A 14625-nucleotide genomic window follows, 5' to 3' on the forward strand; every position below is an offset into this window, starting at 1 on the left:
GTTGAGTAGCCGGGACATGGAGGCAGTGGCTTTACTTGCTAAACCACAACACCAGCCCAGAATATTCATTTTTATTATTCATTCCTACTCTCCTCCACAATAAATACCGACTTTGAACTCATAATTTATGAAATTGTGATTTGCCTATTTCTTAATGCCTATGAATTTGCTCCGGATGGAGATTGAAAGTAACAATCACAATAACATTTTAAAACATTTAAAAAATCTGTTCATGTTACACTAACAGAAGACAACATTTTGGGCTCACCAGACGCTTCAGTCAAGATTAAAACAGATAATTAATGACTAGGTTAAAACTGGCCTCACATGCCTTTACATGGTATAATTGACCAATGTACAGTAGTGATCTGAGTCCTGAAAAGTCATGCCAATATTTTTATTTTGCTTGGTATTGAAAACAAGGAATTGGACGACCTTAATTAAAGAATAACAATCCTCTTGCTTTCATTTTTCATGTATTCTCAACCACAAGGAAAGAATAAAATATTATTTTGTTTTATTTTTAAATAAAAATCTTTTAATATCATGTTTTCAGTAAATTTTTGAAAAATTATTTGTTTATTTATTTTCAAGATAGAGACTGAGAGAAAGAGAGGGAGAGAGAGAGACTGAGAGAGAGACAGATAGCATGACAGTCAGTGCTGCTCTAGGACCAGGACAGACACCCAGGACTCAACTGAATCTCCCACGTGGACAGCAGGGACCCAAAACTTGAGCCACCACCTGCTGCCTCATAAGCAGAGCCAGGACTGGAACCCAAGCACTCTGGTATAGGATGTTGGCATTCCAAGCAGCGTCTTAATCACTATTACCAATGCCTATCCTAATTTACCCAAAGGAAATGAAATGAACATGTGGAAGAGTTATCTATAACCCCATGTTTATTGCAGCTCAATTCATAGTAGCTTAGATATGGAATCAACTCAGATGCCCATCAACTGAAGACTAGATAAACAAATTATGGTATATGTACACCATGGAATACTATACAGCAGTGACAAAAATTAGATCCTGTCATTTGCAATATAATGGATGTAACTGGAAACCATTACACTTAGTGAAATAACCCAGTCCCAACAAGACAAACACCATATATTCTGCCTGATCTGTGGCAGCTAATACAGTACCTAAAAGATAATCTATAGAATTAAAATTGACACTTTCAGATGCACTGATTTTGAATAGCCAGTATTTCAACTGTTGAGGCATTTTTAATACTATTTGTTGAACTCTTTACTTAGTGTAGGATTAATCTTATGAGTATAAAGTTAATTGAAAATAGATCTTTGTAAAAAATAAGAGTGGGAATAAGAGAGGGAGGAGGAGAAAAGGAGAACGGTGGGAGTGTTCGAGGGAGAGAGGGTAGGGTGTGAAGAAACCCTGTGATCCTAAATTTGTATATATGATATGCAAGAAGTTTATATACCTTAAATAAAATGTTTCTAGGTAAATAAATAAATAAACATAAATAAAAACAAATGCCTATCCTAAATATTATTTTTATATGCGCTTTTTAAAAAATTTAAAACATCATTTTAAATATACAGTATTGGAACACATCCCATTTTATTTAAAGTCACTGTCATCCCCCATGCATTTTTGATTCCTCTAAACTCCTCTTCAAATACAAGTGAAATAGTAATATTAATTACTAGAATGTACTACTTACACTTGTCTAAAGCCTTTACATTTGTAAATAATTGATCTTCTAAGTAACCACATGGGAGTGTAGTAGTCTTATTTCTGTTTCACAGATATGAGTGCTGAGGCAGAGAAAAGGGTAACTTACAGTACCCTGTAAGCCAAGAGGCTGAGTCCTGTAGTATGGCTCCAGAGCTGTGCTCTCCATGACAGCTTTGTCCTGGAGACTCTAGAAGCAACTTCCTGTGTAAGTATGACATACTGTTGCACAGGCAGCTAACAACACAACGAGAGAAAGTCCCATCAAAACAATGCTTCCCAAATTTCACCTATCTCACAACACCTAGATATGTCTTATAAGTTTACTACCACCAAATTCAGAGATTCAGATTCATTTATCCTAACAGGTTCACAGGTGCTGCTTGCCTAATGACTTCTCTTCAGTGAGCATTGCATTGTAGTATATTTAATTAAGTCATCAGCTATTTTTTACACATAAGTTTAAGAATATCAGAATGTGGCTGCTTCTCTAACCTGTTCCTGAGTTAGTAAGGACAAAAGGCAAGGCCTTCTGTGGGACTCAAAAGTGTGTTCACTTACACCCTGCCATGAAACTTTTTAGGTTTTTCTAAGTTGTAGGAAAACCATTCCTATGATTACAGGGCGATAAGAGAGATTTACAGTTTAATAGAATTTTTTAATAATAGTTTTTCATTATGTGAGAACAAAGTATAAGAGGGATTAAAATTCATTCATTGTGGCTCCAAAATATTGAACCTCCTACTAGGGTATGTATATTTTGCTGGAGTGAGAGGAAACTTTAGGGTGGGCCCTATGCTTGCAATGCTGGCATCCCATACTTGTGGGCCAGTTTGAGTCCTGGCTACTCCACTTTCGATACAGTTCTCTAATGCACCTGGAAAACCAGTAGCTGATGGTCCAAGCACTTGGCTACTGCCACTCACACAGGAAAATTGAATGGAATTCTTGCCTCTTGGCTTTGGACTGACCTGGTCCCAGCTATTGTGGCCATTTGGAGAGTGAACCAGCAGATCAGCAGATTGATGAACTCTCTTTTCTCTCTCTCCCTCTCTCTCTGCTGCTCTTTTACTCTCACTCCGTCACTTTGCTTTTCAAATAAGTCTTTTAACAATGAGAAAACTTCGAGACAGTTGTTGGTTATATCATTGCTCTATTTTCTCTTATCCGTGTGATTCATCACACAAAATTCCCAGCCACCTGAGCTAGTAATGGGAGTATGAATGAAGACAGATGAAATATTTTTAGGAGTAGAGTAGTAGAAAGCAATGCTTTTAGTGGGATTATTTTTTTTTAACATTTTCATAATTCCTTTTAACATTTTTGCCTATAACATTGTTTACTAAAATATTATCTTAAATAGTATCTCAAGTTAGCAATGAACCAGTTAAAAGGGGAAAAATCTTTTTTTTTTTTTTTATTTTTGATGTCTCACTACACTCAGGCCTGAATAATTTTTCCCCCTTTGGAAAGAGACATTTTAATATGTCACGTTTCAGTTCCAGCTCAATAAACAACCATTTATTTACAATTTTAAAGCAATCTTCAGCCTAGTCAGGTAAGAATTATTTCAAAAGAATAAAAACATTTTCATTTCCCATCACTGCCAAAAAAGAAAAGAACATGAGTTATGAGTCTTGCTATGTTGTCTTAAGTTGATTACTATGGAATGATTAAAAAACTAGCTGGCTGTCAGTGCCGAGGAGTACATTATAAGTGTAATAACAGCTTAGGGATACAATCCATCAATGCCGCACTTGGAAGAAGAAAAAAAGTTGATATATTTCTTTGGTCATCATTTTCAGCATATTAGATGACAAATAATTGTACATTCATCAATAACAATAGATTAAAGTTGAAATGATTTATTGCTATTACACTGCTGTTATGATGGAGCACCGGGTCAGTCAAGCAGCGGCAGGGTCTGTATTTAATTTTCACGGGTCTCTTAGCAGAAATAATAGACAGAGAGTAAACCACCTGAAACAAGGTAGATCAAAGTTGTTGACAAGTGATTTGTAGGTTGGTTCTTCATGAGTGGTGGAAGAGAGGCAGTAGGACCTTTTTGGCGGGCTTGTTGAACCACTAAATCAAGCAGACCCTGCTGGAGCTCAGGCTGACATCCAGGCAGGCAGTGCATGGAAATATGAAAGCTATGCAAGGATGAAGTTAGTATAATATTACTCCAAGGTAGTGGAGCACAGCCACATTTCCTGGGACCAAACCATGCAGTTTCAATCATCTGCAAATCTCCAGTAGGCTAATAGGAATCTACTTTTCAGCAAACAGTTTAACTGATCCCAAGTTCACTATCAATCAGTTGGTATACCCCAAGGGAAAATATGTAAATATTCATCTTGATACATGTGGTTATATCTTCTTTCTTAAACAAAGTGCGAATTATTTGTTTCCAATGTGTTTGAACACTTCAACTCCACTCAGCAAGACTTTCTTAAGTACAAAATTGGCCAGGTTTTCTCAAGGTGTGATCTGTGGGCTGTCTATCAAAATCACCTGGTATTCCTATAGAAACATGCTACTGAGGCCCTTCCAGACGTACTCTGATCATTCTTGATATTGGCCTTAAAATGTGTGTTTCTACAAAGCTTCATTATTAACTCTGATGGAATCTAGACTGTAAGTATGAATGTAAAAGACCAGATACTGAGAAATCAGAAATAACTTTACTATATCAAGTGGATCAGGCTATCTATCCTGGTGTTTTCATGTTTCCCAATACAAGCAAATGCATAGAATTTATGAGAATTCAACTCTGCAATGATCTTCATCACATCTTATCTTTGGCTTGTTAGGTATTTCTTTATATTTTAAATAACTCATATTTCCCACATGAAACATCACTACATAATCGCCAAAACATTTATATGGCAGATATATTGTTATAATCTTTTCTTATCCTATGCAATATATCACTGAAAATGGATTGTCATATTTATTTATTTTGTATTTATTTATCTATGTAGATTTCTAAGTATATTAGTTTTTAAAAAAATATTGTCTATTTATTTGAAAGGTAGAGTGACACAGAGGGGAAGAGAGAGATACATATTCCAGCCATTGGTTCACACCCCAAGTTCCCCCAGCAGCCAGAGGTAGGCAACACAAAAGCCAGGAAACTGGAACCATCCAGTTTCCCATCTGAATGGCAGGAACCCAAGTACTTGGGTCATAATTTGCTGCCTTCCCAGGTACATTAGCAGGAAGCTTGATTGGAAGAAGAGCTGGCACTCCCACATGGGATATGGTCAGCCCAAGCAATTGTTTAACTTGCTTTACCACAATGCCTGCCCTTCATATTTGTTTATGTTCAGCATACAATTTATAGTAATTACAAGAGTGATTAACAAAAGCAAGGAGAAATGTTGAAGTTACTGTCACCCTTTAAATAGGAATTACTGCAAAAGTAACATGTCAATTTGAGAGTTCCAGAATAGATAGTGTCTCTTACTATAATTAATGGAAGAGTTTTCATTTGAAAAATTCAGTTTCTGAAGAATATATTAAGGTGGGACTTGCCCATAAAAAGTAAAAGTCTTTGTTTTTAAGGTATCTTTGATGTATTCATAAATGCAATAGTCGGGACTGAGTCAAGCCAAAGAAAGACTCTCAAAATCATGTGGTTTATAATTAATTATAGAGAAATGACTGTGACAGAGTAGTAGAAGGTAAAATAATGTCAATATTATGTTTATTCTTGTCGCTCCCCCACTCGCGGAGGAACCACACCAGACCGGACGCTGTTTTCTTTCCCTGGTCCTTCCCGGATTTGTTGCCGCTCCCCCGCCTCTGCCGGGGAGCAGCACCAACGAGCTCTCCGACCGGCTCTCTCCGGGGGCCTCGCATGTTGTCTCTCTCCCCCTTTTATAGTCCTCTCCCACCAATCCGTGCTCTGCCGGTGTTCTCTCTCCACGTGCTGAGCACGCTGTTCTCCTCCAATCAGAGGTTGGATCAGGAATCAGCTAATTGATGAAGCAGCTGTGTAAGATTTGTTTACTCCCTCTCAGCGCCATATGGTGGGAGATCAGATACATAGAGTTAGTTTCAGTCCACAGTCTCAGTACTTATTTGTCTCCCGGGCGCCCCACCATGTTGCGGGAGACGGACCCTGCTCCCCACAATTGTTACTGAAATAGAAGTCAGATTATAATATTGTCAATTCCTAGTTTTGAACTGTCAGAGCATTCCCCTCCCATCCCCCCAGATTTATTTATTGTATTTGAAAGGCAAACTTACAGAGAAAGGGAGAGACAGAGAGGGAAGGAGGGAGAGAGAGAGAGAGAATCAATCTTCTATTCTCTTTTTCACTCCCCAAATAGCTGCATTTGCTGGGCCAAGAGCTTCTTATGGGTCTCCCACAGGAGTGCAGAGGCCCAAGCACTTGGGTCATCCTCCACTGCTTTTGCAGGCACATTAGAAAGGAGCTGAATCAGAAGTGGAGCAGCTGGGACTTGAACCAATACCCATATGTGATGCTGGCATGGAAGGTGGCAGTCTCACCTGCTTACCCCACAATGCCGCCTTGCTCCTGAGATGTTAAGACCTTACCACTTTGAAATTCCCCACCAGTGATCAAACAGGCTCCTTAGAGAAAAAGAAGTGCTTGGCACAGAAACCACTGGCAAATACTGAAAAATGGTCCACAAAAGTGTCAGCTGACCTCTGAGATGGATCTGGGAGATCTGGGCAGGGTACCAATCATGACTGCTCCGAAGAGACTCTTAGGTCAAATCTAGACTAGCAGGGGAGAGGATGACAACAGAGGTCCTAGATGTATCTGATGGCCTTTTCTCTCCCTTAGCTCATTATAAATCCTGTGAACACAATGCATGGAAACTAAAACACACCAAATGTTTATGTTCCCTCTGTAGGTTCAAATGACATAAAAAGAAGCACAGGAGAGACAGATGGACACCTATAGGCCTTTAAATGATCAGTATCACTGGAGACATAGGGAAATGCCTTGCAAAGTGGAGCAATAAAGACCAACAAACATCAAATTGTCCAATGATGCCACTTGGAATATTGAAAGCTGAATTCTTGGATTTAATTAGGTAAACAATTTTGTCTGAGGTGGTTGTCTCAATACTGCGTATGCTCAAAACCATGTCATTATATTCCCTGAATTAAAGCTTTGAAAAAAAATATTTAATAGTCATAGCTGAGAAGATAACACTATCTAACTAGACATCTGTGTACTGATGTTTGTAATTTCTAACAGTATCCCTGTACAGAGCATTGTACTAACAATCCCAGGTAGGATTAATTACTCCTTTCAGTTAAAGAAGAAAGTGAGATATGTTTAATAATCATTCTCAAGTTTATTAGTAGCTAAATTCTATTGGAGGAGAGGGGCAGTTTTGAAGAAAAATTCCAGAGGACTACGTCCAGTGGCCTGGAGCACCACTGAAATTAAAATCATTAGAAAACAATTAACATATGAGGACTTCGCAAACCAGATGATAAACTGGCTGTATCCAACTCTAAAATATCTCTTATCTGTCAATATTTATCACCAGCAAAGTAGTACATACAGTGAAAAAAAAAAAAGCTTTAATTTTCTGTCCAGTCAAATCTCAGTGTATCACACTCAAGTTTCCTTCCTTAGTGATCTGAAGTATTTCCCACGTTGCTCATGATGAATGTCTTGCCAGTTCCTACTCAGTTCCTCCACTTTACACGACCTAATTAAAGAAAACATTCCATGATTGCCTATTTTTTCTCATGCATGACAACCTATTATTTTTTCTACCACCTGATTAGGGCTTTATTATCCTTGGATTTAGATTGATTTGCTGAGCACTTTAATAAAACACTACTTAGTTTGATTTAAAGGGCTACAGGTTTCCTTCATTCATACAATTATTCTTCTAACCCTCTCACATTCTAAGAACTCTATAGTCCCTCCAAAGAGCAGTTTAGATTCCCACTGAGTAAGATTATAAAATAAGAATCACAGGTGACATTCCTGTTGAATATGACAATGTGGTTCCATTGTGGGCAGCCATGAGAGGACATTTTGCAATATAATTTGTCAAGAGTGATAAATCTATTTCATCATATTTGTCAGGAGCAGCTCTCGTGTATTAAAACCAGTATAAAATTTGCTCAAGATAAGCCAAAGGTTTCACATGATTAAATAATAATGCATTTATGATGACAAATTACAATTTCCTTATTATCTACAACTTGAGCCCGCATTAAATGGTAAAAAATTCAAAAGGATGATGATGCATTTTTATTTTCTGTCTAGCAAGTTTTTATTAAATGATATGCCACATTTATAAAACTGTCATGTATTTGGATCTTTTACTAGGAAGTTGTATCGCACCTGCCAAGAATAAAGGGACATACACATGCACATTGAGGTACTCACTAATTGAATAAATTGCCAGTAAAACTGTTGTTACCTAAACATTTACCAGAGAACAGACTATGTGTTATGGAGACTGGGTAGTCAAAGACAAAACTCCATGTGTAGGCAAGAAATATAAATCTCATTCTAAAAGGTTGGGAGACAGATATTCTTCAGTATTAGACTGGAAAATATAGCCCAGAGAACCCAACTGGAGTCCAGGGATGAAGGAAATATTGACAAAAGCTTTGCTTACACATAATCTAATCGGATTGTCATTCTATTATTTATTTATTTAGGACCTGCTATGTGCAAGGTTCATACCAAATGTTTTCCAAGATTTTGAACAACTTCAAGGGACTTGCAATCTTATTGGGTAATGGAGTTTATCTGTAAAAAGGATTCCATAAAGAGGTTAGTCTTAGAATATAATATGCCTTTTCAATGTTAAGGTACTTTACCAATGTCAACTATCTCATTTAAGAATTCTTTACTGAAGAAAATCAAATAAAGTAGCTATCAAGTGACATTTGACCAAAGAATTGCTCTTTCAACAATTCTTTCTCTCGCTTTCTTTCTTTCTCTCTCTCTCTCTCTCTCTCTCTCTGTGTGTGTGTGTGTCCAAACTTTTGCTAAAATCAGAATTCAGAGTTATTCCACCAAAAAATCTATTAGGACTGAAATAAATTCAGTAACATTGCAGGATACACAAATCAACATTAAAAATCTGTAGGTTTTTATATATTAATAAATTATCTGAAAGAGAAATTAGGAAAATGCTACCAAAAAAAAAAAAAAAGCTTAGGAATACATTTAACCAAGGAGGTGCAACCACGTAATCTTGCTCTCCCTTAGTCCAAGTGACTGGGCGCTCTCTCTCTCTCTCTGTCCCTTCCATTCTGATGGATGCCCTAACCCCAATAAAGCCTTATCACTCTGAAAAAACAAACAAACAAACAAACAAGGAGGTAAATGACCTCCACACTGAAAACTGTAAAACACTGATGATGATGATGATGAAAAAAAGTTAAGACCCAAGTAAATGCAATCATATCTGATGTTAATGGATTGAAAAAACTAATATTGTTAAAATGAATATATAGCCCAAAGTGATCTACAACACAATAACCCATCTAAATTTCAATGACACTTTCTTCTCAGAAACCTAAGAAACAGAGGCCAACATTATGGCATAGTGGGCTAAGCTGCACTTATAATGCCAGCATCCCTTGTCAGAGTGACAGTTTGAGTCCCAGCTACTCCACTCCTGATCTAGCTTCCTGCTAATGGCCTGGCATCCCTGGTCAAGCCAAGAGCCTGGAACTCCATGTGGGTCTCCCACTTGAGTGGCCAGGAGCCAAGTACTTGAACCATCTCCTGCTGCTTTCCCAGGCAGATTGACGTGAGTTATATATGGAACAGAGCAGCCAGGATTTCAACTGGCCTCCCAACATGGCATACCAGCCTTGCAAGTGGTGGCTTAGTTGGCCCCTGTACTTGCCATTTATGGATTCTCCTGTCAAATCTGATATCATCTGGTCAACAGTAGGCCTGGAGTCTTATGCTTTCTTCCTTTTGATCATCATTGAAAGCATGCTAAGCAAATGCCTCTTTTGGAATCCAGTAAATTCATGAGATCTTTGTTGTCTTTGTCCACAAATTTGTGATTATCCCATATATTTGTGATTATCCCTATATCAATTATTCAAATTATTGCAAATACCAATACCATTTTATACCTCTAACAGAAGTGGAATATTTAGAAACCAACCAATAATGTTTATTCACACTACTACCGAAATTGTGTTAGGTGCCTATAACAATTCCGGGTAGGTCATAAAATAAAAACAAGTGCTTTGTTGCTGGGGTCGTGCATTTAGTTTGACTGCTTTTCGTTTAAGTGACCCAGTTGGTAAGTTGCACTGCCAAGAAACCTTGATTATATATTTTACAATGGAAAATGGTTAGTGTGAAGTTCCAGAACCCAAAATGATGGTTACCTAGAAGAGGGGCAGGTGAGGGAGAAGCAGCAAGGGCAAGGGATATGATTCAAGCCAATCTCTTCTCTCTAAGTGAATCCAAATTAGTGAAAGTAGCAGGTTCCAACTACCTGAGGGATACACAAAGATGAAGATTGCTAAAGCTTTAAGACCCACTGGATGAACACAAATTTGTAAACATAAAGCTTAAAAAACAGGACAGTACAATACAATAAAATAATTGATTCAGTGGCACAGACAACAGTTTTTCTCTCAGTGTTAATATGTCTCTCTGATGATAAGGATGCCCTCTATGCTATACACTGCAGTGCAAACAATCCAATATTCAAAAAGAAAGCAGGAACATTTTCAAACATATTCCTAAATGTTCAAATAAGTGGGAGTGAGTATTGTTCTTCTTTGCCATATTGTTTCAGTAGTAAATATTAGTTCTTATTTTATGATTAAGACCATGAACAATTAATAAAAGTTAGGTATCTTAGTGAACTTTCAAGAACAAAAATGTCACTTATTGATCTTTTATTTCTCACAAATTATGTTTCCATTTCATTTTTTAAATAAATGACAATAAGTTGGATTTCTGTGTTGCACATTTCAATTTGCAACATTTGAAAGTATGCAGTCTTCATGGCAAGAGGAACTTTCAAGTGAGGGCTGATGTGTGATGGGATTGTACTTTTGCATGCTTCTATTGGTTTATGACTTAAAGGGACACTAATTTGCTTCCCACCCCAGTTTGCGATGTATCCACTAAGAAGAATGAAGAAACTGACATTTGGAAATATACCATTTCAGTTCTGAACACCATGACATATTTTAAAGCTTAGTAGATGAGGTTATTCAAATGCAAAGCAACTACATTCAAGTCAGTACATAAAAATATATTAGAAATTTTCTTGTATCAGAATGTGAGGAAAGGCTCACCCAAGTTCTAAACAAGGACTATTTTTGGTTGACAAACATCAAAAATAATTTTCTGCATTTGTTGACATTACAATAAGTTGCTATTTCAGTGTAATGCTTATGAATGCTATGCTCTAGTAGTATTTTGATGAATTGCATGATTATAGTTAAAATGAACAATTTCATCGTGCTTGAATTAATAATAGTACCATGATTTGGCAAGTATTTTTTCAATATTCTCTAACTCATCATTTCAGGAGATAGTCTTGTGCAGTCTATCCATTGTTAGGGAGGATACAGGCTGCTACACAATTTAAAAAAAAACAGAAGGGCCAGAGAAACAGATAAGCTATAGAAAGTTAACACATCCACAGATTCTCTGAGCGTGATTATTAGATCACATTACCTCTTCTTGATCATTTGAATCTCTTGCATAACTAACAGTAAGTCAGAAAATAAAGAGAAATTTTTAAACATTTCATTGTTTACCAAGTTTAATTGAAAATATTAAACAACCCAAGGTACACTTGGTACACAGAAATTGTATGTGTATCTGTGTTCCTTCACATTTAGACAAGATGATTAGGAAGGATAATATATAATCAATGAAACATTCATTTGGATATCTCAAGTAAAATACACAGAGAACTGAACATTACATAATTTCGGTCATAAAGAGCACAAATTGTGAAATGATGTAATACATTCATAACTAAGTACTTTTCTTTAATGTAACTCACAGTTTGTTTCTCAAAATTATTTTGTTCATTTTTGTTAAAATCTCACAAGCCCAGATACATTTTCTCAAAAGATACATATTAAGGTACTCTTTTAAGGACTTATGCTGTAAAATGTAGATCAGAAATAGTCAAATTAAAAATTTAATATCCTTTTTTACAGAGGTATTTGAACATAAAGATAAATGACAAATAGACTTTTTCCTTCTGCAGATAATTTACAGAAACATTTTAACAAATATTACTATAATGCAGACACAGCAAATATTCACAACCAATTGACACTAATAGCTATGATTTATTTCATATTATAAACTTGTGTTTTATGTTATACTTAGATTATGTTTCTTTTTTAAGTTAGAAATAGCATGCAATTATAAATCCAATCTTTCATGTTTTTTTTTTTGGCAATCTCAAAATATCATTTATTCTGAAATATCCTATCTACAATTGAGTTACTAATAGGACACTACCTCTAATACATTGTAGAATGGATGATTTCAAAGCTGATATGCGGGGAGCTCCAATCAAAAAGGAAACAAAGTTGCTAAGCCTTCACTTCACAAGACCGCTAAGCCTTTGCTCGAGTTTGCTGCACTTCTGCATCCCAGTGACTCAGCGTTTCCAACAATCCAAGATGGCCCCCAGGGGAGGTACCTAGCCTGACAGGAGACTTCCGTATTCGTGAACAGTATGTGTACTCGGCTGTGATTGGCCCTTGAGGGCATGCCCGGCTCGTGTCCTGCCTTACCTTTCAGCAGGTTGGCTTGGTTCCCTTGTGCCCTGGACAGCCCCCTTTCTATGTCTATAAAAAGCTTTTCCCCCTCCCAATAAAGTTGAGAACCTGGCTGTGCCCTGGGCGTTGACTGATCTCCTGGCTCTGGTGTGGTTCCTTTGCCATGGACACTCATCCTGCTTGGCCCCTGAGCACCCCAGGCTGGCCCTAAGGCACTCTATTGGGCCTGATGGATGATTTCAAAGCTGACATATCTTATTAAAAATTTTTATCTCTTTAAAATTACATAATCTTTAATATACATATTGTTTTGAACTTGTAAAACAAAACTTTGAAAAGCTTTAACTCATTATTATCAAAGACAGTCATATATGATGACTTTGTTTTTATGTCATACTATGCAAAACCAGACGATTCTGGTCTCCAATCATTAGAAACCCATCCAGATATAGTGAAAAGAAAAGTGAAATCTGATAATAATGTGGTTAATTTTATTACTTTAAGGAAATCAGATGCTTCAATACTTAGATATATATACAACCTCTTAGAATGCAGTAGTTAATACATTGTTTGAGTTTTGCCACTCTCATTAGAATAAAAGTGTTTTGAAGTTAAAAAAATATACTTGAAAGAGTTACACAGAGAGAGAAGGAGAGGTAGAGAGAGAGAGGGAGGTCTTCCATACACTGGTTCACTCCCCAGATGGCCGCAACGGCCAGAGCTGTGCCGATCTGAGGCCAGGAGCCAGGAGCCTCCCCTGGGTCTCCCATGCACCCTAGGTGCAGGGGCCCAAGGACTTGGGCCATCTTCTGGCAGTGGTTAAGATACTGCTTAGTATGCCACATCCTGTATCAGAGTGCTGGGTTCTAATTCTGGCTCCTTTGCTTCTCATACAGCTTCCCACTACAACATACCCTGGGAGGCAGCAGCTGATGGCTGAAGTACTTGGGTCTCCATAACCTGTATGAGAGACCTGGATTGATTCCAGGCTTCTGGCTTCAAATGGGCCCAGATCTTTAGGTGAGTGAACCAATGGATTGACGACTACCCCCCACCAGTCTGCCTACCTTTCTGCTTTCAAATAAAGTGAAAATGAATAAATAAAAATTTTAGAAAGCAAAAAAAATTGAAAAGTCTTGCTATACCCCAGATTATTTTGAAAATGAACAATATTAACAACCTTTACAAATAATTATAAATGATACAATATTAGATAGTAAACTAAACAAATGCTAATCTTGGACTGTACATTTTAAGCAAATGGATGAAGTTTATGAATACCTGTAAGTTTATTTTCATTTATTTGAAAGATAGAAAGAGAGATCTTTCTTCTGCTGGTTCACTCCCTAATTGTCTGCTACAGCTGAGATTGGGATGGCTAAAGCCAAGAGCCAGGAACTCCACGTGGATCTCCTTGGTGGGTAGTGGTGACACAGTACTTAAGCTGTCATTTGCTGCCTTAACAGAAAGTTGGATCAGATGCAGAGATGGCACTCAAACCCAAGCATTCCAATATGGGATATTGTTGTCTCAAATGGTGGCTTAACCCACTGCACCATACTATCTGCCCCAACTATATGGAGAGTTTTAAACAGCAGATTAGAAAGGAATCAAAGTTTATTAGAGATGTTTAGGAGAAACTAATAGAAATTGTCAAGAACGAATCATGGATTGGGGCCGGTGCTGTGGCGCAGCAGGTTAACGCCCTGGCCTGAAGCGTCAGCATCCCATATGGGTGCCGATTCGAGTCCAGCTCTCTGCTATGGCCTGGGAAAACAGTAAAAGAAGCCCCAAGTCCTTGGGTCCCTACACCCACTTGGGAGATCTGGAAGAAGCTCCTGCCTCCTGGCTTTGGATCGGCACAGCTCCGGCTATTGCAGCCAACTGGGGAGTGAACCATCAGATGGAAGACCTCTCTCTCTCTCTCTCTCTCTGCCTCTCCTCTCTCTGTGTAACTCTGACTTTCAAATAAATAAATAAATCTTAGAAAAAAAATGAATCATGGAGAGAAAAAGGGTAAAATATATATTAGAAAATAAAACAGAGATGGGGAACAGTGATTTGATCTGGCCTAATTTTATTTGTTTGGAGTTTGCATTTCAAGTGATGAAAATTGAGAGTTTTCTGAAATACGTTTTAAAAATCCACAAACTTAGAGAACCATTCCAATCCATA

The sequence above is a fragment of the Oryctolagus cuniculus genome, chromosome 3 (genome assembly GCF_964237555.1).
Source record: "Oryctolagus cuniculus chromosome 3, mOryCun1.1, whole genome shotgun sequence".
NCBI classification, from domain to species: domain Eukaryota; kingdom Metazoa; phylum Chordata; class Mammalia; order Lagomorpha; family Leporidae; genus Oryctolagus; species Oryctolagus cuniculus.